Here is a 21813-nt window from a genome sequence, read left to right on the forward strand (position 1 = left end):
CAGAGAGTTTGGGGCACTAACAGCTGAAGGATTTATGCCAAAGTAGGAGCTGGCTAGGCTTCTTAATTGTAAGCAACCAAAATCGATTTTGACTGTAAATAAACAGGAAGAGAACTCAGAGAACGTGGAGTTGCCCAAAGAATCACTGGGAAGGCATGGTGGTCCAATATCACAGGAAGGGACAGGCCAGACCAAGACGCTGTGTGTGTGTGTGTGTGTGTGTGTGTGTGTGGTAATCCCTCAAATTGAGCATGTGGCTGTAGATACTGGGCAGTCAAAGGCATGACAAATGTCCAGGACAGCAGGTAGAAGCAGGGAAGGAGGAGAAGCCTGTCTCAGAATGATCTAAGATAGTCTGAGTCAGAGACACCAAAAGGAACAGTTTAAAGAGCGTGCTGGCTTATTGAGGGAAGCAGGCGATGGGGCCAGGCAGCCAGGCTCCCAGGGGCTTCCTTAGTGAGTGAAGTTTGCTGCTCAACCAGACGGTGAAGCTTCTGTGGGGAAACAAGCCCTGTGCCAGCAGGTAAGGAAGAACTACATTTTAAGCCTTCCCCTTTTCTGAGGGTTCCTGGGGCCATTCTGGAAGGCCCTGGTTCTCAAAGGATGCCTTGAAATTATAAAAACCAGCTAAATCAGAAAAATGTTCTCCATATAATAGTTGGACAAGATGCCTGAGACAAGCCAAGGAGATAATGGTAATAGCCAACATTTACTGTTTGTGCTAACATGAGCTCACTTGCATTAATTCATTTAATCCTCAAAATAAGCCTATTCGTTTACAGACAGACAGAGGCACAAAGATGATACGTGACTTGGCCAAGGTCCCATGGTTAGCAGACTGTGGAGCTGGGGTGCAAATGTAGATCTGCTTTCCCGTAACTAGAGTCTCCTAACAGGGGCCACAAAGACAGAAAGGTCAGATGCAGAAAAATGGTCCTGTTTCTAGAAGGAGAAATTCTTTTTTTTCTATGCTCAATATGTCATAAGGTATTGTAAGCCTAGTCCCTTAGCTACACCTATCCCCTGGGTGCCATTTTGAATCTTAGGTTTAGCAATTGCTCCCTACTGAGAAATTTTCAAATTTTATCTCAAGGGAAAAAGGTCTATTTTCCTAGAAGGTGCATCGAGTGAGGAACTTGCAGCAATAACTCAAGGTATGGACCCCTAGACTACAGCAAGAGGTATATGTAGCATTTTTAGTGGATTTCCAAAATAGAAATTTCTCCAATTATACAAATAATACATGCTACTTATAAAAAGTTAGGGAAATGTGGAAAATATAAGGAAGAAAAAAAATCATCTGTAACCTTACCAGTCAATGATGGCTGTTGTCGCATTTGGGGGTGTGTGCACATATTTGTGTTGTGTTGTGTTGTGGTGTGTGTGTGTGTGTTTGTGTAATTTGTACTCTCACTTTCCAATGCATATATATGTAGTACTGTCTTTTAAAATCATTCTTCATCGCTGAAATAATTGTTATTGTCTTGATTTCATCCTTTTTCTCAAGGAAGAATTGTATCACCGTATTCAATTTTGCAAATCTACTAAGTGAAAATCAGTTCACAGAGTAGAGCATGGTATGGAATGCAACTAATTTGTTCAAATAAGATAACATGGGGTTTGCTGGAAGGCACTGGATACAGTGTATGTGAAAGTGCCTGTTTATTTTTTTTTTTAAGTTTATTTATTTTGAGAGAGAGAGAACATGAGCAGGGAAGGGACAGAGAGAGGGTGAGAGAGAGAATCCCAAGCAAGCTCTGCACTGTCAGCTTTGAGCCCGATGCAGGGCTCAAACCCACGGACCCGTTTGAGCTTGACCTGAGCTGAAATCAAGAGTTGGACGCTTAACCAACTGGGCCACCCAGGTACCCCAAAGTGCCTGGTTCTTTAAGGACGACTTGGTTTTTTATCATTTACTAATATTTCTAACTGGTAAACATTACCTGAAAGAAGTCTAACATAATGATTAACCTGATCATTTATTATATAACCACTTAATTTATTAGCAGAGATTTATTTCACCATCTACCATATGGGTAACATTCAAAAATGAATGTTACGTAGCTAGAAATTAGAAGGTCCATTTCTAGGACTGAGCTCCGAGTAGAATCCTGGTTCTGATTCCACTTTCTCTAGCCTGGGGGGCCTCAACTCCTTCCACATCCGCCAAAGGCAGTTCAGAACCCCACAGTCCAACATACACAGAAAGTTTGCTTTCTCAGGCAGGAAAGCAGCTTGGCCTTTCCAGTCCTCTCTGAGCATCTCCTCTGGGAGCCCATACGCTCGAGCCAGCACACAGCCAGGTCTACCAGGTCGCTGCTCTTGTCAACTCTTGGCACCTGGTGCCATCCACCTCTTGTCCTTTTCCCAACTCATCAAGACAAAGTCCTACCAGGTCAGGAGCCCTGTGTGTTTCCTCTATGCAGCCCAGACATCTGTTTTGAGTTGAGAGTCAGTGGCCGGTCAAGCGCTTGCACGATGCAGCTGGATTTGCTGATGTAAACAAAGTAGCTTGCATGTGAGTTTCCTGACCCTGAAAACGTCCCATAGGACCATCCCCTCCGGCCTCCATCAGGATTTTAACCTTAGTCCGAGGGGACAAGGAAAATGAATTTGGGTTTAGTTAATAAGCTACAGCCAAGCGAGAAGCAAAGCACTCGTGTCCTCTGTTTCCTTCCCTGTCTCCATGTAACCCTTTCCTTTCTAGGCCATTCTTCACCCTCAACTCAGGCGCTATCATTGCCAAGCAACCCAAGGAGCCAAGGGTTAGCGACTCCTCTGCTAACAGTGGGCGCTTTCCTTCACTCCTCCCGGCATGCAGCTCCTTTCTATCCTCGCATGTCTGCTTTGGGATTCCATGCTTCATTAGATTACTTCCAAAAGCAAACAGTTAACACATAAATTTATGTCTTAAAGGCTAATAAACTCTGGCCCCACCATCTATTCTACGTTTTAGCTCCATGAAATTCATGCAGTCCTCTTTCCGTATTCCATTTGCAAACAAAAACGAAAACCAAAATAATAATTCAGATGGGAAGACCTCCTAACTCTGGGAGCTACTTAATTTCTTAATTTCTCAAGAGCTCAGTGCTTTCATCTACTAAAATGAGAATTACAGTATTTGTGTCGAAGTGCTGCTATATGAAATCATGGATAAAATCTAGGAAGCACTTGATAGACAGCACATACAAATTAGGCTTTATAGTTATATATTTCCTATTTTTTTTAATTTCCTAACATGCTATATTTTGATCATACTTGCTTTTACAATTCCCTTCTGTGGCATTTGGTACTGATTTTATATTTCCAATACCAAACTTCCATTTGATATAAATTCCAGTTTGAACACTAATTCAACTTTAAAAATACGAATTAAATGATAATTAAAGATACATTCTAGCTGCATATATCTAGGACAAAACATTCTGATCAGGACAAAACATTCTGTATATATGCAAAATAAACTCAAAGGAAGAAATGACCAAGGAAACAACAAACCCCAACCAACACTTAAATCAACCAACAAACCCAGGCAGCGGCAATCTTCGGGCACACACGGACATCTGTGGCACAGGGCTGGAGGGAGCGTAGAAAATGATTTTCAATGGTTTTTAATCACCAACAAGAACAAAACAGCCAAAATAGCCATTGAGTCCTCTCTGCCCTGCTTCTTTCTGTGCCCCCCACAACTTTCTTTTCTTATCCTGCCCCCTCCACTGGAAAGCCTCAAGGCATTCAATGTTCTCCACTAGAACCATCCAAGTGGGGTCTCCCTCAAAAGTTCTATACTCCAGGGGCACCTGGATGGCTCATTTGGTTGAGTGTCCGATTTTGGCTCAGGTCATAATCTCACAGTTCATGGGTTCGAGTCCCATGTCAGGCTCTCTGCTGTCAGCACAGAGCTTGCTTCAGATCCTCTGTCCCCCTCTCTCTGCCCCACTTGCGCGCACTCTATCTCAAAAATAAACATTAGGGGGAAAAAAGTTTCATGCTCCAAATTACCATTCCTGTGACCCAAATCAAGACTTTTTAAAAATAGGTATGTTTTCAAAGTATTAGCCAGAAATCTTAGGTATTTGATTTAATAAATGTCAGCAGATATTCACTGAGCATCCATAAGTGCGAGGCAAGCATGTATCCATGGGGGAAGGGAATGCATAAGATCTGATGCCTGTCCTCCTGAAGCTGAAAAGGCCTTAGGGAGGCCAACAACAGATGCAAATAGCTGTAAGTGCTGGGTAGAACATAGCGACCACCACAAACAGCTCCAGCCAGCAGGCTGCAGGAGGAAACGATGAAGTTGAGCTTGGGATGATCAGGGTAGGTTCAGGATAGAGGCAGCACTGGCCCTCAGAGAAGCATCTGTCCTTTGAAAAGATTATATTAAGTCCTGTGCACCCTCCTCTCCCCCCATCGGTGAATTGTTTTTGAGTCCTTTGCCTCTTCTGGGCTAACACCTGGAAGAAAGTTTAGCATCTTGACTTTTCTTCCCTGAAATGTGCCAGCTCCTTGCTCACTGGGATCACTCAGTCTCCTCCCTCTGGTCAAATGGACGCGGATGCATGTGGCCCTGCACACATCCCTGACCCCACCCGCTGAACTCCTGCTCATCTTCAAAGGTCACAGCTCAAGGTCACCTCCTCAGAGACACCCGGACCACTCTCCCCCTACCAGTGCACTTCCCCCTTCTGTGGATATTTGATTTCAACAGAGGAAAACAGGAATTGGCACTGCTTCAGATTTTCTTAGTCAGTTGGACACTTTTTAAAACTGCAGCATCTCCCCCTACAGGAATAAAAAAAGACAACGAAAGCGAGGACTTTCTGTTGCCTCCTTGTCCTTAGTGCCTGATTTATAAATATTTGTTGATTGAATTAATGAATAATAACAGATCAATTTAACTCTTCTCTTCCCTGGTTTTTTCATCTCTCTTGATCTGTTAGTTAGAGTAGGGAGAGATCAGCGGTTTTAGAAAATATGTAGGATTAATGTCGTATGGATGTAACCTATCAAAAATACTCTTACTTGGGGGTGCCTGGCTGGCTCGGTCGCTAGTGTACAAATTTTGATCTCAGGGTTATGAGTTCAAGCCTCACATTGGGTGTTCAGATTACTTAAAAATAAGATCTTAAAAAAAAATACCCATACTTGGGTTCAGTATGGCAAGTGGCTAATTAGCATAGTTTCTCAGGCTTTGGTTCATGAGGGGTTTCTAAGCACAGTGCATGTCTTTTCAGCAAAAGCAATACGCTGCACAGCACAGATCATCATTCCCCTCTCTTCCTCATTTTTTTCGGCATTTATTAAGCACATATTATGTACCAGCACTATGCAAGGCACTACAGATAAAGAGCTGAGCACCAGAGACAAGGGCTCTGCCCTAAGGGCGCAAAGTCGAGAGGGAGAAACAGTTCGGTAAACAGCAACGGGGGGAAAACAAGAGGAGGATAAGGGACACCCCCCACCCCACAGGGCTGGGTCTGGACCTGGGGCTGGTGGTAAAGGGAGGCTTATCTGAGTAATATTCAAAGTGAAGGCTGAAGGAGAAGTAGGAACATATTGGGGGTGGTAGGCAATGTTGGCAAAGAGAGCTCCAGGCCAAGGGAAAAGTGGTTGAAAGGCCCGAGGGTGAGAGAGAGCTGGGCACATATGCAAAATGGAAGTTCACTCTTGTTTGAGGCCACCGGAAGGTCCGATGCCAGGGAATGTGGGCCTTCTTATTCAACACCAAGACCAAGAGAGCATGGAAGTAGTGTGGGTCACTGATTGTGCCTCAGGAAATTACTGGAATTTAAGCTCTATGGGGTAAAGACACTGCCAGCTTTGTTCATCACTTGAGAATGAGGCCAGGAACACAGCAGTTTCTTAATAACCATTTGCTGAGTAAATGAATGAGTGCCCTCGAATGACCTCAGCCATCTTCTATGGTGTCACCAAGCCCCAAGGTGTCATAAGACCAGGAAGCATCTTGAGAGCTGGCTGGTCCACTCCCTCCCCTCCAGGCTGTCTGATCTGCCCTTAAAACTCTCAGAGATGACAGGATCTTGTATATTTCATAAAGTATAGTAGCATGACTCGGAAATGCAGTTCTTGAGGTCATACACAGGCAAGTGAGAGACAGATGATCTGTCCAGTCATTTGGTGAGTCACAGCAGGATGGACAGGAGCAGGGAGAATAGTCCTTAATGCCCAGACCGGCAGGTCAGGCAGCGAGGGCACTCTGGCTCCCCCGAATTATTTGTCATCTTGCTAAGATGCCATGGTGCCTCACTTCCAAATCGGCTACTGAAGATCAATGAGCCCCACATTCTCAAAGCAGCACCATCTCATGGGGAGAGATACATTTCCTGGTATATCTGGCAGTGAGGAATTTAAAATCCAAGTTTATCTCACCTCTCAGTGCCATGCACTGACTGAATGCTGCTGTCTCTCTCAGAGAAAGCTACTGTGCTTGTGATCTAAGATAACCTGGCTGGGAAGCCATGAAGAATGGACACCACATGTTGGCTTATGCCCACGTCTATCACCCTATCTGAGGTCCCGCTGCCTCTTACTTGGGCTACCTCACCTATTCCCTGCTTCTGCCTCTACTCCCATACTTCTCCACTAAGTAGCCAAGTGGCATTAAAAAAAAAAAAAAAAAAAAAAAAAAAGCTAATCTGATTATGTCATAGCCCAGCCTGCATCGTGCAGTTTTCCACAGTCCTTGAGATAAAAATCTCTAGGGCTCCGCATGGGCTGACCCTGCCAACTGCTCCAGCCACAGCCGTCTCTCCTCATCCACAACCGACTCTTTTCTCCCCAAGTGAAACATGCTCTTTCTGTACTCAGGACCTTTGCACATGCTCTTCCTGCTACCTTCTTTTCCCTACTCACTAGGAATATAAATTCCACTTCCAGGAAGTCTACCTGTCTCTTAGGCCCCATAGGTCCCTATTATCTAACTCCCATGATACCCTGGACTTCACTGCAACACTCACTTCACTGGGAGTCCCTTTTATGGTGGGTTTCCTCGCTAGAATGTGAGCTCGAGGAGGTCCTCATTGCATCTGCCTTGTTTCCCACTATATTCCTCATGTCTGGCACACAGTGGAACTCATCAAGTGAATAAATGAGTGCCCCGATCTGTGAACTGTTGGAGCAACTTTACCCATTAAAATAAGAGGCAGAGAGAAACGGAAACATAACAGAACCTCATTACAGTCCTAAACCAGATAACCTTGCTCACCCTGGAGGCCCGATTTCATCTTATTATGGGCTTGTGTACTGTGATTAAGCCCAAGTTTATTCTTCAAAACTGCTTTCTGGTTTGGTTTGGAGAACTAAGGGCCTTGCCACCACGTGCCCGTGATCAGCCCGTGATCAGACACCCAGGGTTTTGTGACAACCCGAGTCAAGTCGGGGTGCGCTGGTGTGCCTGCCGGAGGCCTGTGCCTCTTGCTGCAGAGACAGGCAGCCCACCTGCCCCAGTGTCACACAGCAGAACAAGGCTACAGGGACCTGGAGCCTTCATTCATTTTGCCTTACCCTCTGTTTTATTTTCTCCCTACCCCCCCCCCCCCCCCAGCAAGGACAAACAATAATTCAGTAAAGGAAATATGAGTAATGGAAAGAAAGAGGAAAAAATAAACATATCAAAATGGGCAATGTCCCTCAGGCCACTGCTTTTAAAGAAAACAAGGAGAGTAGATTTGGAGATATTTCAGTGACTTTGCTAAAAAGGAGAAAAATAATCAAGCTGGCCTCTCCCTTCTAGGCTGAATTCCTTATCTCTCTCCTAGAAAAAAACTTTTTTCATGTTTATTTATTTTTGAGAGAGGGGGAGAGAGGGAGAGAGAGAGAGAGAGAGAGAGGGAAAACATGTGCCTGAGAGGGGGAGGGGCAGAGAGAGAGGAAGACACAGGAACTGAAGTTTGCTCCTTCCTAATGCAGAGAGCACGATGTGGGGCTCGTACCCATCAACCGTGAGATCATGACCTGAGTCGAAGTCAGACGTTTAACCAACTGAGCCACCCAGGCACCCCCTTATGTCTCTCTTGATGTAGCAAGAAAGGATTTCCCAGACCAGGGGTTCTCACTCTGGTCTGCATCAGATTCTCCTGGGGAGACGTGTTGAGCTTACAGGTGCCAGCCCCAACTCAGGCCCAGTGAGTACAGACCCCTGGAGGAGGGGTACTCCCATGATCCCCACGCAGGGGGGACCCACTCAGGAACAAAGCTCAGGAGGCAAAGGCAGAGTTATGCCCTATGCCTGGTGACATAAGGTATAGCTTAAGTAAAAAACTCACATGTGCTCCTGAGGTCCCCAGAGTCAGGGACTAAAAAGCTTGTTCAAAGTAAAACACCACAAACTATAGTTAGGATCTGCAGAATGACAAAGATTTCTGATTTCACCTTCTGGCAGAAGGCGGGTGGGGCACATATTCTATTCATGGTATTCATTTAAGCTGCTGAGCTGACCCCACAGGCAAGGACTTGAACTAGGTCCAACAGAAAGGTGATGCCGGCGTTCAAACATGATGATGACAGTAACTCACATTCATGGACACCTTAGTACCTGCTAGGTGTTTTACACGCATTATCTCATTAATCCTCCAGACCACCCTATGAGGTATTATTATTATCTCCATTCAAGGGATGAGAAAACTCAAAGCCCAGGGGAGTGGATGACTTACTTGCCTAAAGCCACCCAGCAAATAAGTGCAGACCCACATCAGGGCCCAGGTCTCCCTGACTGCAGTCTCTGGTCTTAAGTGTTACAGTGTAAGTTTCCTTTAAGATGCCCAGCCCTTGTCTTCCCGATGCTTCCAATGAATGGAACCGGCCTAAGAAAATCAGAAGTGTTAGTGCAAAATATACAGCCTTAAGAAACAATGAGCAATCAACCTGTGGACCCCTGGTGAGTCTTCTCCTGTTTTGATTATTAACTGGTCAGAAGCTTTGTTATCTGGATTTCAGGAGTCCTGAAAGGAAAGCAAAGTCCTCTTACCAGGGCAACCATCTCCCTCTGCGGAAGGGTGGAGTGAGCGTGCTTTTGAGAAAGCCAAGCAGCCTTCATGGTGCGTCCCCCACGGCTCACAAAAGAAGAGGCAAGCAGGAAGCTCCACAGCCCAAACCCGGGAGGGAGGCTGGGTCTTCTGTGAAGACCCAAAATATCAAAGACATTAATAATACCGTTCATGGAGAGCTTGTCACACGCTAGATACTGTGCACATTTCACTTCACGTGCTCCTATCGAATTTGATCTTTACAACACTATGAGCAGGTACTGTTCACGCGAGGAAACAGATTCAGAGAGCATTAGCAACTCGCCTGTAGTCACACATCTATACAGGGATGAGTCAGAGAGCATATCCATTGGTCTGAATCACAGCGAGCTCTTAACTAGTATCTTGGCTGTCTCTTCTTTTAAACACGAGGACAGACACCATTTGGCGTGCTTACGTGAGCAAGAGTTCTCAGTTGTCTGCCATTTGTATTTGGCTGTGCCAAGCCTCACCTCCGCCTGGGAAACAAACCAGGTTCTTATTTCAGTAAATGTTTACTGACTGCCTTCAATACACTGTGCTCCGTGCCAGGCCCCACATTTAATAAGTGGGAGATGAGGTCGCCCTTGCAAGAACTTACTGTGAATTTACAAATCTACAGTGGATTAAAGGGACAGACATAAAGCATGTACAGGTGATTTTACCAGAGGTCTGGGAGTTGCTGGATTGAATGGAGTCATCGATGCCTGGGGATTTGTAGAGGAGGTGAGCTTGGGACAGAGGTCAGGACTGGTTTGTTGGAGCTGAGAATAAGGGTGGTGCAGCAAGGGAGTAAAGTGGCCCAAGTGTCAGTCAGAAGACAGCTCCAGTGCTGCCTCGGGGCATTCTGTTACCCCTTAGTCTAGGCCCACTGGACTCTGGCAAGTGCCCAAGCCCACGCTGGAAAAGCAATCCTGGGGATGAGTCACGTGTCCAGAAACGCCTGCAGTGAAATCCTATGAAGGGTAATGTGCATCCTCAGAGCAACTTTAGGCAAAGGCAGCAAGGCTCCCATTTTATGAGGTGACTTTGAAACCAAAGTCAGCAGGTCTGAAACTTTCAAATCAATTTCTCCTCTGCTTCAAAGATCAGACATCTAAATCAGAAAGGATGTACATGTAAGTCAAGGGGTGAAAACGGAACTTAAACCTGTAGCAGGTAGAAACTTTCTGAATATTTTGAGTAAAAACCTTATCAAAATGCATGTGCTTTCCCCAGTAATTCCACTTCCACAAATCCTCCCCAGGGAAGTAACAGCGACTTTGTTTATAATGGTGACAAACGAGAGAGGATTAGAGTTTTCATGTCTACATAACGGAATCCTATAATCCTATGTAGCCATTACAAATGGAGATGTAGGGGCGCTGGGGTGGCTCAGTTAAGCGTCCGACTTCGGCTCAGGTCACGATCTCACAGTTCGTGGGTTCGAGCCCCGCATCGGGCTCTGTGCTGACAGCTCAGAGCCCGGAGCCTGTTTCAGATTCTGTGTCTCCCTCTCTGCCCCTCCCCCACTTGCACTCTGCCTCTGTCTCAAAAATAAATATTTAAAAATTTAGAAAAAAATGGAGATGTAGATTTACGTTTATTGATGAGGAAAAAAATCCTAATGTATTTAGTACAGCCTGGTTATAAATAAGCAGATTATAAAACAATCTATGTATACAAATTTTACAAAGAGGAATCATGTGATTCTTCAAACCACTCCTGAATCAATTTAATAGAATTGAAATCATATGGAATAAGTTATCTGATCACAATGTAATTCACTTAGATATCAATAACCATAACATATCTAGGAAAACTGCAAATATTTTTTTTTAATTTATTTATTTGGAGAGAGAGAGAGAGAGAGAGAGAGAGAGAGAGAGAGCGCAGGAGCACAAGCGGGGCAGGGGCAGACAGAAGGAGAGAGAGAGAATCCCAAGCAGGCTCTGCAGTGTCCGTGCACGGAGCCTGATACAGGACTCGAACTCACGAACTGTGAGATCATGCCCTGAGCTGAAATCAAGAGATGCTTAACCCACTGAGCCACCCAGGTGCCCTGGAAAACTGCAAATATTTTCTTTCTTTTTTTTTTTTTATTTTTGGGACAGAGAGAGACAGAGCATGAACGGAGACAGAGCATGAACGGGGGAGGGGCAGAGAGAGAGGGAGACACAGAATCGGAAACAGGCTCCAGGCTCCGAGCCATCAGCCCAGAGCCTGACGCGGGGCTCGAACTCACGGACCGCGAGATCGTGACCTGGCTGAAGTCGGACGCTTAACCGACTGCGCCACCCAGGCGCCCCTGCAAATATTTTCAATTAAACAACACACTTTGAACTAATCCACCCAAAAAAAAAAAAAAAAAAAATCAAAGGAGAAATTATAGAGTAGTTTAAACTTAACTATATATAGAGCACTGGTATATGGAAATTTGGGAAGGCAACTAAAACAATTATTAGAGGGAAACTTTCACCTTTAACTGCTCATATTAAAAAAAAATTTTGAAGGTCTAAGTAATATTAATGACCCAAGATTCTGCATGAAAATAAATAAATAAAAGGGCAAGGTAAACTCAAAGTAAGCAGAAATAAGAAAGAAATATAGTTAATAAGAAATAAGAAATAAAGTTAGCAGCAAAATACAAATCAGGCAAACAACGTAGAAACCTAACAAAGCAGAAAGCTGTCTTTTTGTTTCAGAAAATCTCAAATATTCCTATGTATAAGCTGCTTTGTAAAAGGTTTATAACTCTATGAATTGACATGTTCACAGAAGTTCTCTTCACCTGATAGGATCAGGAACAATCTTAAAAAATTTTTATTGATGTTTATCTGTAATACCTTTTTTTGTCTCCCTCTTTTATATTTGAGAGCTTCTGAGGGGACTGACATCCTCTGCTTATTTGCTGAATTGCTAGAACAGTAAAGCAACACACCCTATTAACCCTTTGTTTCCCAAAGTAGGGGCATGTGCCCCTGTTGATACAGAAGTTCTGAGTGATATGAAGATATCTTTCCATAACACTGCAGAGAGAAAGGGAGCCCTCTTTGAAGTTTCCTTCAGTCATTTTGATTGTAGTCAAGGAGACAGCTTTGGTTTCTTGCAATTAGGTTTTCAATTGCTTTTCTCTCTTTGTAAGCAAAAGAGGTGGGTGGGCAGGAGACAGCATCTGAGCAGAAGTCAACCACAGCCGCCCTTGCACTGTATTTATCTTGAGGACTGCCTTCTGTGTATGGGATGCTTCTGCAGTTACACTGGAGGGATAAAGCTTCCTTTAAATAAGGAAATTAAAATTTAAGGAAAACCACATGTCAGTAATTTAAATCAAATTCAAAAATAAGGGATGTGGTAAGGGGATAACGATCAAAATGCTGAGGCTAGCACACCTGTACTGAAGTCCAAGGAAAGTGGTGCTAACCTCTGTGAGGGTGAAAGGCCTCCAGGATATCAGTGTGCACTGGGATATCCCCATAGGTCCCCCAGGCCTCGACTTCAATCTTGTCATTTTAATATAAAAACAACAGCACGGACATAACAAATGAGCAATTTGCTCAGGTAATGACCCAGGCAGTAGGGAGACGATTTCAGAACAGGATTCCAAGTCCAGATAAATCCTGTTGGGAGGATGACTGACGTGGGAGGTTTCTAAGAGCAGATAACATTTCTTTGCAATGTTTGCCCAGAGGAAAGAGGCCCTTCCACAGGAAGAAGGTCAATTCCGGTCTATTTTTATAAAAGCATTTCAAGTGGTTAACGGACTTATTTCCTGTGGTTCCCAGGAATCCTGCAGCAGGTTCCCAGGAGGATGTTGGTGATAGGTAGCAGAGACCTGATGAGTGGCAATCAATAATTATCTCTATATTTGCTTCACTTTTTCCAATAAAAATAATCTAGGGGAAAAACACTTGCTCTAGAAGAGCAAAGTTCATGACAACAAAGAGCAGAATGGGACATGAAAGTCCCTTCGCGTGCGGCAGAGTCCTCAGGTCAAGATTTTGGAAACTGAAGATTGGTTTATTCACTCATTCCCTTTTATTCAACAAATAATCGAGCAACTGTTCTGTGCCAGGCACTGTTGAGGGGCTGTGGGAAAGATGGTGAATAAACATGGCTTCTGCCTTCCAAGAGCTTTCCATCTACCGGTGGGAGAAGGCATCAGACAGGCCAGCAATGTCTGGGTAGATATATACTTAATTACAAATGGTGGGAAGCATTGGGAAGAAAAGAAGAGGACATACAAAAGAGAATAATGGAGGCTGGGGGGAACAGAACTTAGATGGGGAGGTCAGGAAAGACCCTTGAGGAGGTGGCTTTGGCTGCCATCTGAAGAGTTAGCAGGAGCCAGCCAGGAGAAAGGGCCAGAAAGCAAACAATCTGCATGAAGGCGGGCAGGTAGAAGAGACCACCCTGGACTCAAGGATCCAAGGGCAGACAGGACTGGAGGACTGGCTAGAGCATAGTGGGCAAAGGGAAGGAGTGGTGGGAGGTCAGGCCAGACCATACAGGGTCTTGCAGGCCACGGGAAGGATTCAGATTTTACTTGGAAATGAAAAGCTATGGAAGGTTGCAAGCAGGGGGTGAGGTAGGTTTTCAAGGATCCTTCTGACTCTATGTATAAAGATGATGGGGGGGGGGGGCATGCTGAGAACAAAAGAGGAGACTATTTCAGAAGTTGCGACAGTGGACTGGACTGGGCGTTGACAGTAGGTACTAAGTACATAAATTTGACAGCCTTTAACTTCAACATAAGAGTTGAGAAAGTTGACCAACACACAAGCCTGGGACTAAGGCGAGGCAAGGGAGGTACTTGCTTTGGGCACAAAGCAAGTTTACTCAGAAGCCAAGATAAATAATATTTTAGTGCAATATTTTTTTTAAGTTTGTTTGTTTGTTTAAGTCATCTCTACATCCAATGTAGGTCTCAAACTCATGACCCCGAGATCAAGAGTTGCATGCTCCTCTAAGCCAGTCACCCATTTAGTGCAGCATTTTTTTAGAAAATCAAATTTAGGGCAAAACAGTCCTTGATGAACAAGAAATCAAATTTCTTTTAAAAAGACAGGATCCACAACGGTGCTGTGCCAAGCCACAGAAGGAGCCTGGGGCAAAAGGAAAAACCTTGTAATACTGATCCTGGTGGTATTTAAAATTTTGATATTTTGTTCATATCCTCGCTGTTATTCTGGCTAGCTGACCTTCCCCACCTGTAAACCAGGGGGCGACCATGTAATCCTCGGCTCTTAAAATAAATACTATGCAAAGAAAATGGAGGACATAGATCATCACAAGCCCCCTGGTGGTACAGATGCTATTCTTTGTCCTGATTCTGGAGACTCCGAGACAGAAAGTACATAATAGTTGCTCCATCAATACTTCTGATACTGTTAATGGCTAACATTTATCAGGCTCTTAATATGTCAGGTACTTTGCCAGAAGCCGGGAAATACAATGATCTCATTTTATACTCACACCAATCCTGTGAGGCAGGTATAGTATCATCCCTCCCCTACCATGACTGGTATATATTTGATTAGCATTTAGTAAATACAGGAAGAAACAAAGATGTATAGATGGAAGGGAAAATGAGAGAAAAGGAAGGGACAGGCCTTATTCTATTCCTTATGAGTCCTATATGGATCACAGTGATCCCAGCTCCTTGGGCAAACACTATTTTCTGACAAACACAAAACACCACACTTAAACAGACCTGCACAAAAAGGGAACTACACTTAAATATCACCTTTCTCCATAGGGATTATTTTGGATAAGTTAGGTTTTTTAAACCGAACAGCTTTTCTAAGAAAATATTTCTTTCTTTTTTTTTTTTATTTAAAAAAAAATTTTTTTAACGTTTATTTATTTTTGAGACAGAGAGACAGAGCATGAACAGAGGGGGAGCAGAGAGAGAGGGAGACACAGAATCTGAAACAGGCTCCAGGCTCTGAGCTGTCAGCGCAGAGCCCGACGCGGGGCTTGAACTCACGGACCGTGAGATCATGACCTGAGCGGAAGTCGGACGCTTAACCGACCAAGCCACCCAGGCGCCCCTCTTTTTTTTTTTTTAACGTTTATTTATTTTTGACAGAGAGACAGAGCATGAGCAGGGGAGGGGCAGAGAGAGAGACACACACAGAATCTGAAGCAGGCTCCAGGCTCTGAGCTGTCAGCACAGAGCCTGACGCAGAGCCCGAACTCACAGACCCTGAGATCGTGACCTGAGCCGAAGTCAGAAGCTCAACCGACTGAGCCACCCAGGCGCCCCAACTAAGAAAATATTTCTTGACTTCATCCATTCCCAAATATTCACTGAGCAAAATTATAACATACCAGGCACAGATCTAGGAACTAACATATGTGAGCAAAACAAACCTGATTACGGGTCCTCATTAGATTCATAGTCCACCGTGTGTGTGTGTGTGTGTGTGTGTGTGTGTGTGTGTGTGTGTTTGGGAAGGGGGTTGGCATGAGACAGTCAATAACTAGTAAACAAACACATACATAAAGTCATAAATTATCATAAGTGTTATACAGGACTCATACACAGAGGAGTGCAGGGAGCTACCCTACACAGGGTGGGCCAGACACATTTAGGCACACGGAGGCAGAAACCCTGCTTCACATAATACTTATGTTGCTGAAAATGCAGTGTTAAGAAGTTTTGCAAATCAAATCAACCAAACTCCCACTATAGAGTGTGAAACTTTACAACCTAATGACTTACTCCTACGGAGGACAGTTTTGGAAAAACAATACCACTGACTTATTTTCTATACAAACATATCGCTGAGAAAGGTACTCTCACCACTGAGGGGTCAAGAATACAATATTGGGGGGCCACATGGGCGGCTTAGTCGGTTAAGCATCTGACATCAGCTCAGGTTATGACCTTGTGGTTTGTGAGTTCAAACCCATGATCGGGCTTGCTGCTGTCAGCACAGAACCTGCTTCAGATCCTCTGTCCCCCTCTTTCTGCCCCTGCCCCCCCTGTCAAAAATAAACATTAAAAAAAAAAAGAACACAATATTGGGGAACGTTGGAAAATGTTCTGCCTCCTGTCTGCCCCACACCCATCTAAATGTCTAGATTTATGGAATTCCAGAGGAGCCCCTTGAACCTGACAACACCAAGGAGGAACCAAGGAATGCAGGACCTTTGAAAGCCAGCAGAAATTACGTACAAAAAGATGGCAGCCTAGAGAAGTAAGGAGAAGTCCGTCTGACATTTCTTCTTACCTCCTGTTGCCTAATCTACTCTCAAAGGCCAATAGTGTAGAAATTCTTCATTTTTCAAACAACCCCACCCAAAAGAGTAGCACTTTGATCTCTAAAGCATGAGAGAGGAGCAGTGGATAGTGCGGGGTATAAATGGCTTGGAAAGGTTACGTAGAAAAAAGAAATAAACAAGAAGAGAAGCCATGAGGAGTTGCAGGGATGAAAGCAAACCATGCTTTGAACTACCTGCCAGAATGAAAGCAGACTCCCGTGAGAGGCCATGTTTGACAGACAAGCACACTGTCGAGCTTCCCGGTACCTACCTATGAGTGGGACGCACAGTGTGCACCTTCCTGGAGATGCTAGATACCGGGCGCAGATTTATCTCTGAGTTTACCTTCTTGGATACGAGATTCCAGCACACTTCCAAGCTCTTTCATCCCTTATCAGACACCAGTCCTTGCCCAGAGCCTTTGCTCATATTCTCTTGCTCCAACTCCTTCCCATAAAACCCACCTGGCTCCTGCCAACAGCTGGGGTGTGTGCAGGTCTGTGTGGAGAATGCCAATGACACGGTCACAGGACCATGAGAGCATTGGGCATGCTGAAACAGGGCAAACTGGGGAGACGGGAGAATGGTCCCTTTTGGACTTTTTGTGTGGGTTCAAAGAGAGTTGGCAAGTGGAAGGAACCTCTAAAAATAGCCAAAGTCCTTAAAAAGAAATAATGCAAAAGAAAACAAGGTTTATACTGTCCTAATGTAGGCTCTGCAAAAACTAAGCCCTGGAAGGCTGGCGCTGGGGTAGCTTATTATTTGCTTCCTGCTCTTTGGCTGAGACACCCACTGGGTCCCTTTGCAAATCCTGGGCCCTGCTCCCCACCCCCTGCCTCCTGCATGGTGCTGGAAGGCTCCACAGGAATGCAGCTCTCTTGGGGCACAGCTGGGGCCTCCGAGGCCCACTTTCAAGATCCAGAATAGACTGTGACATGTGAAACGAGCTCCGTGGGGTTTTACATTCCTCCTTCGTATCCAAGCACCTTCAACACAAAACCTCACGCCGGGATTGCTAATCATTCTTCCAGAAACGCCTGGATATCATCTGTCTGGCAGAAATGTGAGTTTTGTCTTTTTTTACTTTTCAGTGTTTTCAATGAACATGGGGCCCTTGAAATGAGGCTGCCCAACAGAGGCGTGACATAATAAAGTGATGTCTTGGGACTCAGGGTTTTGCTCTTGGCTAAGCCACAGATTTGCTTTGATATGCTGTTTAGCCTCTCTGTGTCACACTTCTCTTGGCTAGAGAAAAAGACAAAGTGTTCACCTATCTCATGTAACAGGAGGAATAAAAAATACAAAATGATTATAAAATACCTCTTATATTATCTACACCATAGGCACCTAGAGATGCCTGCTTACCCACATAAAATGCTTTGTGAAACTCCAAGTACCATAAAAATGCAAATAATCCATGCATTAAAACATAGGCTCCTACTGGGGTGCCTGGGTGGCTCAGTTGGTTGAGTGTCCAACTTCGGCTCAGGTCATGATCTCACAGTTCGTGAGTTCAAGCCCTGCATCAGGCTCTGTGCTGACAGCTCAGAGTCTGGAACCTGCTTCGGATTCTCTTCCCCGCCCCCCCCCCCCCGCCCCTCTCTCTCTCTCTCAAAAATAAATAAACATTAAAAAAATTTTTTTGACACAGGCTCTAATTAACAACCATAACAACACCTTCTATTTCCTAGGCATTCACTGTATGTGAGACCCTTCCCAGGCCTGCCTTCCTCTATTCCTTTGTCATGGCACCATGAGGAGATCAGTATTTTTTTTAATTTTTTTTAACATTTATTCATTTTTGAGAGAGACAGAGTGTGACTGGGGGAGGGCAGAGAGAGAGGGGGACACAGAATCAGAAGCAGGCTCCAGGCTCTGAGCTGTCAGCACAGAGCCCAATGTGGGGCTCGAACTCACGGACTGTGAGATCATGACCTGAGCTGAAGTCAGACGCCGACTGAGCCACCCAGGCGCCCTGAGATCAGTATTCTTAATAGCTTCAGTTTACAGAAGAGGCAGCTGAGGATCAGAAAGATTAAATGACTTGCTCAGTCATGCAAATAGTTAATAACACAGCAGAAACCAAAGCCCAGGTCTATGAGAACTTCCCTTTTCCATGGCCTTTCCAGCCCAGTCTGAAGTAGGACTATCCAATGGGTTCCCAGAGTGGGCTCTGGGCTCACCCCAGTCCTTTAAAAGCAATGGCAAGTGATTCTACTGTGATAAAAGCTAAGAGTGACTTGACTGCCACTGGGCCAATCAGAAAGTGCTGGTGAGGCCATTATAGTGCTTTCAAAGGGGACAGTTCTGTGTCAAGGGAGGAACTTGCAAAGACTCCACTCAAGACACAAGTATCTGTCGATGGGGCTACCTGACTTATGCGGGCTAGGGGACTGGAGAATAAACAGGATAGAGAAGCTAAGGATCACTCAACCAAAGGCATTTTTTCTGTTTCCCACATTTCTGTGGCAGTTACAATCACGGACGCTGCAGTCAGAAAACCCTACCTTCCGATTGTAGCTCTAACATTGATTTATCTGTATGACCTTAAACGAACTGTTTAAACTCTCCAAGCCTTGGTGTCCTTAGTTGCAAACTGGGGATAAAAAAAGCAATGCCTTGAGTTCAGTTCAGGGCAAGCCTCCCTGTTCATTTAATTAAATCTTGGGACATGATCAGGCTACGGAAGACGATTACATGGAAGATATCACTCTATTCATTGATCTCCCAGCCTACAAAAGAAAGAAAGAAAGAAAGAAAGAAAGAAAGAAAGAAAGAAAGAAAGAAAGAAAGAAAGAGAGAGGGAAAGAGAGAGAGAGAGAGAGAGAAAGAAAGAAAGAAAGAAAGAAAGAAAGAAAATGCCTATCTCACAGAACTCTGAGGATTAATTAAAATAATGTATGTGGGGCACCTGGGTGGCTCAGCTGGTTAAGCATCCGACTTCGGCTCCGGTCATGATCTCACAGTTCATGAGTTCAAGCCCCGCACTGGGCTCTGTGCTGACAGCTCAGAGTCTGGAGCCTATTTCTGATTCTGTGTCTCCCTCTCCCTGCCCCTCTCCCACTCATGCTGTCTCTCTCTCTCTCTCTCTCAAAAATAAATAAACATTAAAAAAATTTTTTTTAATAATGTTTGTAAAGCACTTAGGACAGGATCTGGTACATAGTAAATGTTCAAGAAAAAGTCACTATTTTATTATTTATGGGCTTATTTGATTATTTATGGGTATGTTCAGAACAGACTGTTGGGAAACATATGGTAGGGAAAGCCCCCAGCATTTCCAAAGAGATAACAAACACTTACTTCAAAAGACTAAGCTTGGAGAAGCCAAATTTTGTAGCTCAGGAGGGAAGAAAAAAGACCTAGCAAACAAACCATCGTCCTGTGAGTTGGAAGGTCTGCTTTCTTTGAGAAAGGAATGTCCTCGTGGGCTGGTTCTGGAGATTGTAACTTGCACAACATTTTCAAAAGATTTTTGGAGGCACATCAGTAAGGGAAGGCTAGAGGAAGGGACCAGGGCTGGCGGAGCCCCTGCAGAATTGCTCTGCATTTGGCTGGAAGCCCAGGCCTTTAAAGCATCAGTCTGTAGGAAGGATACTTCCATTTAAGACGTGTGCTGGTCTTCAGGATGGCCGCGAGCCTGCAGGATGCTCTGGGCCAGGGTGTACCATTAAAGTTCGGGCACAACTGGGGCATCAGAGCATGTCGCGATGCCAGGGAGTGCTCTGTGGTTCCTCTTACAGGGTGTTTTGTCTAAGCATTAAAATAATTCCTGACCTCCAACGGAATGATGCTCTATGGGAGTCAGTGTTTTAGGGGCAGAGAAGCCACACTGCAGAGAATTAAAGATCCAGAACCCAGGGAACAAATAATGGATATTGGAGATCATTGGGAAAGTGTGTGTATCTGCTTATATCTTTTGCTCCTCATAAAGGAGTGTGGGGGCTAAGACTGGGATTGAGCTGTTGGGTGATACAGCTGGACTGGCTTTACAGGCTGCACTTCCGGCCAGCTATCCGTGGTCCAAGCATCTATGCCCCTCTTATTGGAAGCTCGGCTTGATTGATCTGGTATGGGCAGACTCTAACCTCCATATGACAGACACTGTGATTTCTACTGCAGGCCCGGAATCCCTTATCTGAAAAGCTAGACAAATTTCTGAACCCAGGATTTGGGGGATTTTAGAAAGACAATTGGTTGCATTTATTGTATATTAAGGAAGAACTTCTGTGGGGTCTGGAGCAGTCCCCTATAATCAAACACATTGGCGATTCTGCACCAGATCACACACATATGAACACATAGGTGATAAATAAAGACTTTAAGCAGTCTCAGGACAGTCTGGGTCAGGTTTTGCCACAATCTGAGTTATGAAAGAATGTCTAGTTTTCAGAGCATGTTGCATTTCAGAATGTAGATTAGGGATTTGAGGTCCTTCTTTTCATTTCCTTTTCTTTCTCCTTATTTTCTTTCTTAAATTTCCCCAACAGTCTGCCCGTGGCAGGTGCTGAGTACAAGTGGTTGGCATCTAGAGTATAACATCTTGATCTCCCTCAAAGAATATTTGATTCTGGAAGCCAGGGGACAGTTTATTCTCAGTAACTTGGGGATTCTTTAGGATTAGAAAGAGTCTAAATTAAAGAAGAGGAGAGAGAGACTACTGAATCCACAGGTTCTCTGTCATCCTGGACGGTAACACACAAACCTGTGAAACACACTGAGGATGGTCACTAGCACATCATATTCAGCTGCTGAGTAAATAAGAGGGCATCACTTGCACATCAGGGGTAATGGTACTTAGAAAATAATATGTTTTAAATATTGCTAAAATATTACTAAATGTTAAGAACCAAGTTTGTCCAATCCTCAATCAATAGCACAGGTGATTAGCAAAAGACAACAAGATACATGGAGAATGATAATCAAGCAACATCTATGAATGCTTACAAGTTTTCAAGTGCTGGGCTTAGCGCTTTATGTGCCTGATCACTTAACGCTTACAGCAACTGTGTGGTAGCTATTGTTATGGGGTCCTATTCTGCAGATGAGAAAACTGAGGTCCTGTGAAACTGAATGAGTTTGCTAGTGAGTGTCCACCCAGGACTGAAACCTGAGTCTAGCAGCATGCTGGTAAACCCGCTATCAGAGATGAGGAAGGAAGGAAGGAAGGAAGGAAGGAAGGAAGGAAGGAAGGAAGATTTTGAATATTCAAAAATTGGCTTTCACAAATCTGTAGGAACCATCTCCTGAACGACACTATCAAGCCCACCCCATGGCCATGTCCAGAGTTTGCTGCCAGTTCTGGAAGATGAGATTTCAGCTCATGGAACAGAACTGGCCTGGGAGAAGCACACCGAGATGCTAGTCCTGCCAGTCAGCCATGGCTGGATTCCCTCCCCAGACCTGGTATAGATCACTGCGGGTGGAGGACGGGGAAAGACAGAAGAACACTCTGTCTCTTTCTTCAGGCAATTTTTCCTTCACCAGAGAGTGTGAAGTGAGTTCCTGCCAACCTGGCACTCCCAGGCAGAAACAATAA

At 44.6% G+C, this 21813-nt stretch overlaps 1 protein-coding gene, 1 long non-coding RNA gene and 1 other non-coding gene across 7 annotated transcripts in view; 2 read left to right on the top strand and 1 right to left on the bottom strand.

The window, feature by feature from the left end:
- The window catches only part of LOC109252230 (uncharacterized), a 340134-nt gene that overhangs the window by 39872 nt on the left and 278449 nt on the right, over nt 1-21813 (bottom strand). The gene's annotated exons all lie outside the window — the stretch shown is intronic.
- The window catches only part of FGF1 (fibroblast growth factor 1), a 68877-nt gene that overhangs the window by 16654 nt on the left and 30410 nt on the right, over nt 1-21813 (top strand). Inside the window, exon 1 of one of the 3 annotated variants that reach the window (XM_053907389.1) lies at nt 8777-8899. The exons of 1 other annotated variant lie outside the window; for it this stretch is intronic. The gene's annotated coding sequence lies outside the window, so the exon portion shown is untranslated. Of the gene's footprint in view, nt 1-8776; nt 8900-17150; nt 17338-21813 lie in introns of those variants that run through there. One more of the 3 variants, XM_019424555.2, reaches the window with a different exon arrangement.
- Nucleotides 18890-19014, top strand: LOC128778468 (small nucleolar RNA SNORA36 family). Its single transcript, XR_008424054.1, has one exon. It is a non-coding gene; the product is annotated as a small nucleolar RNA SNORA36 family (small nucleolar RNA).

Source organism: Panthera pardus, unplaced genomic scaffold (assembly GCF_024362965.1).
Source record: "Panthera pardus isolate Hobbes unplaced genomic scaffold, ASM2436296v1 HiC_scaffold_2, whole genome shotgun sequence".
NCBI classification, from domain to species: domain Eukaryota; kingdom Metazoa; phylum Chordata; class Mammalia; order Carnivora; family Felidae; genus Panthera; species Panthera pardus.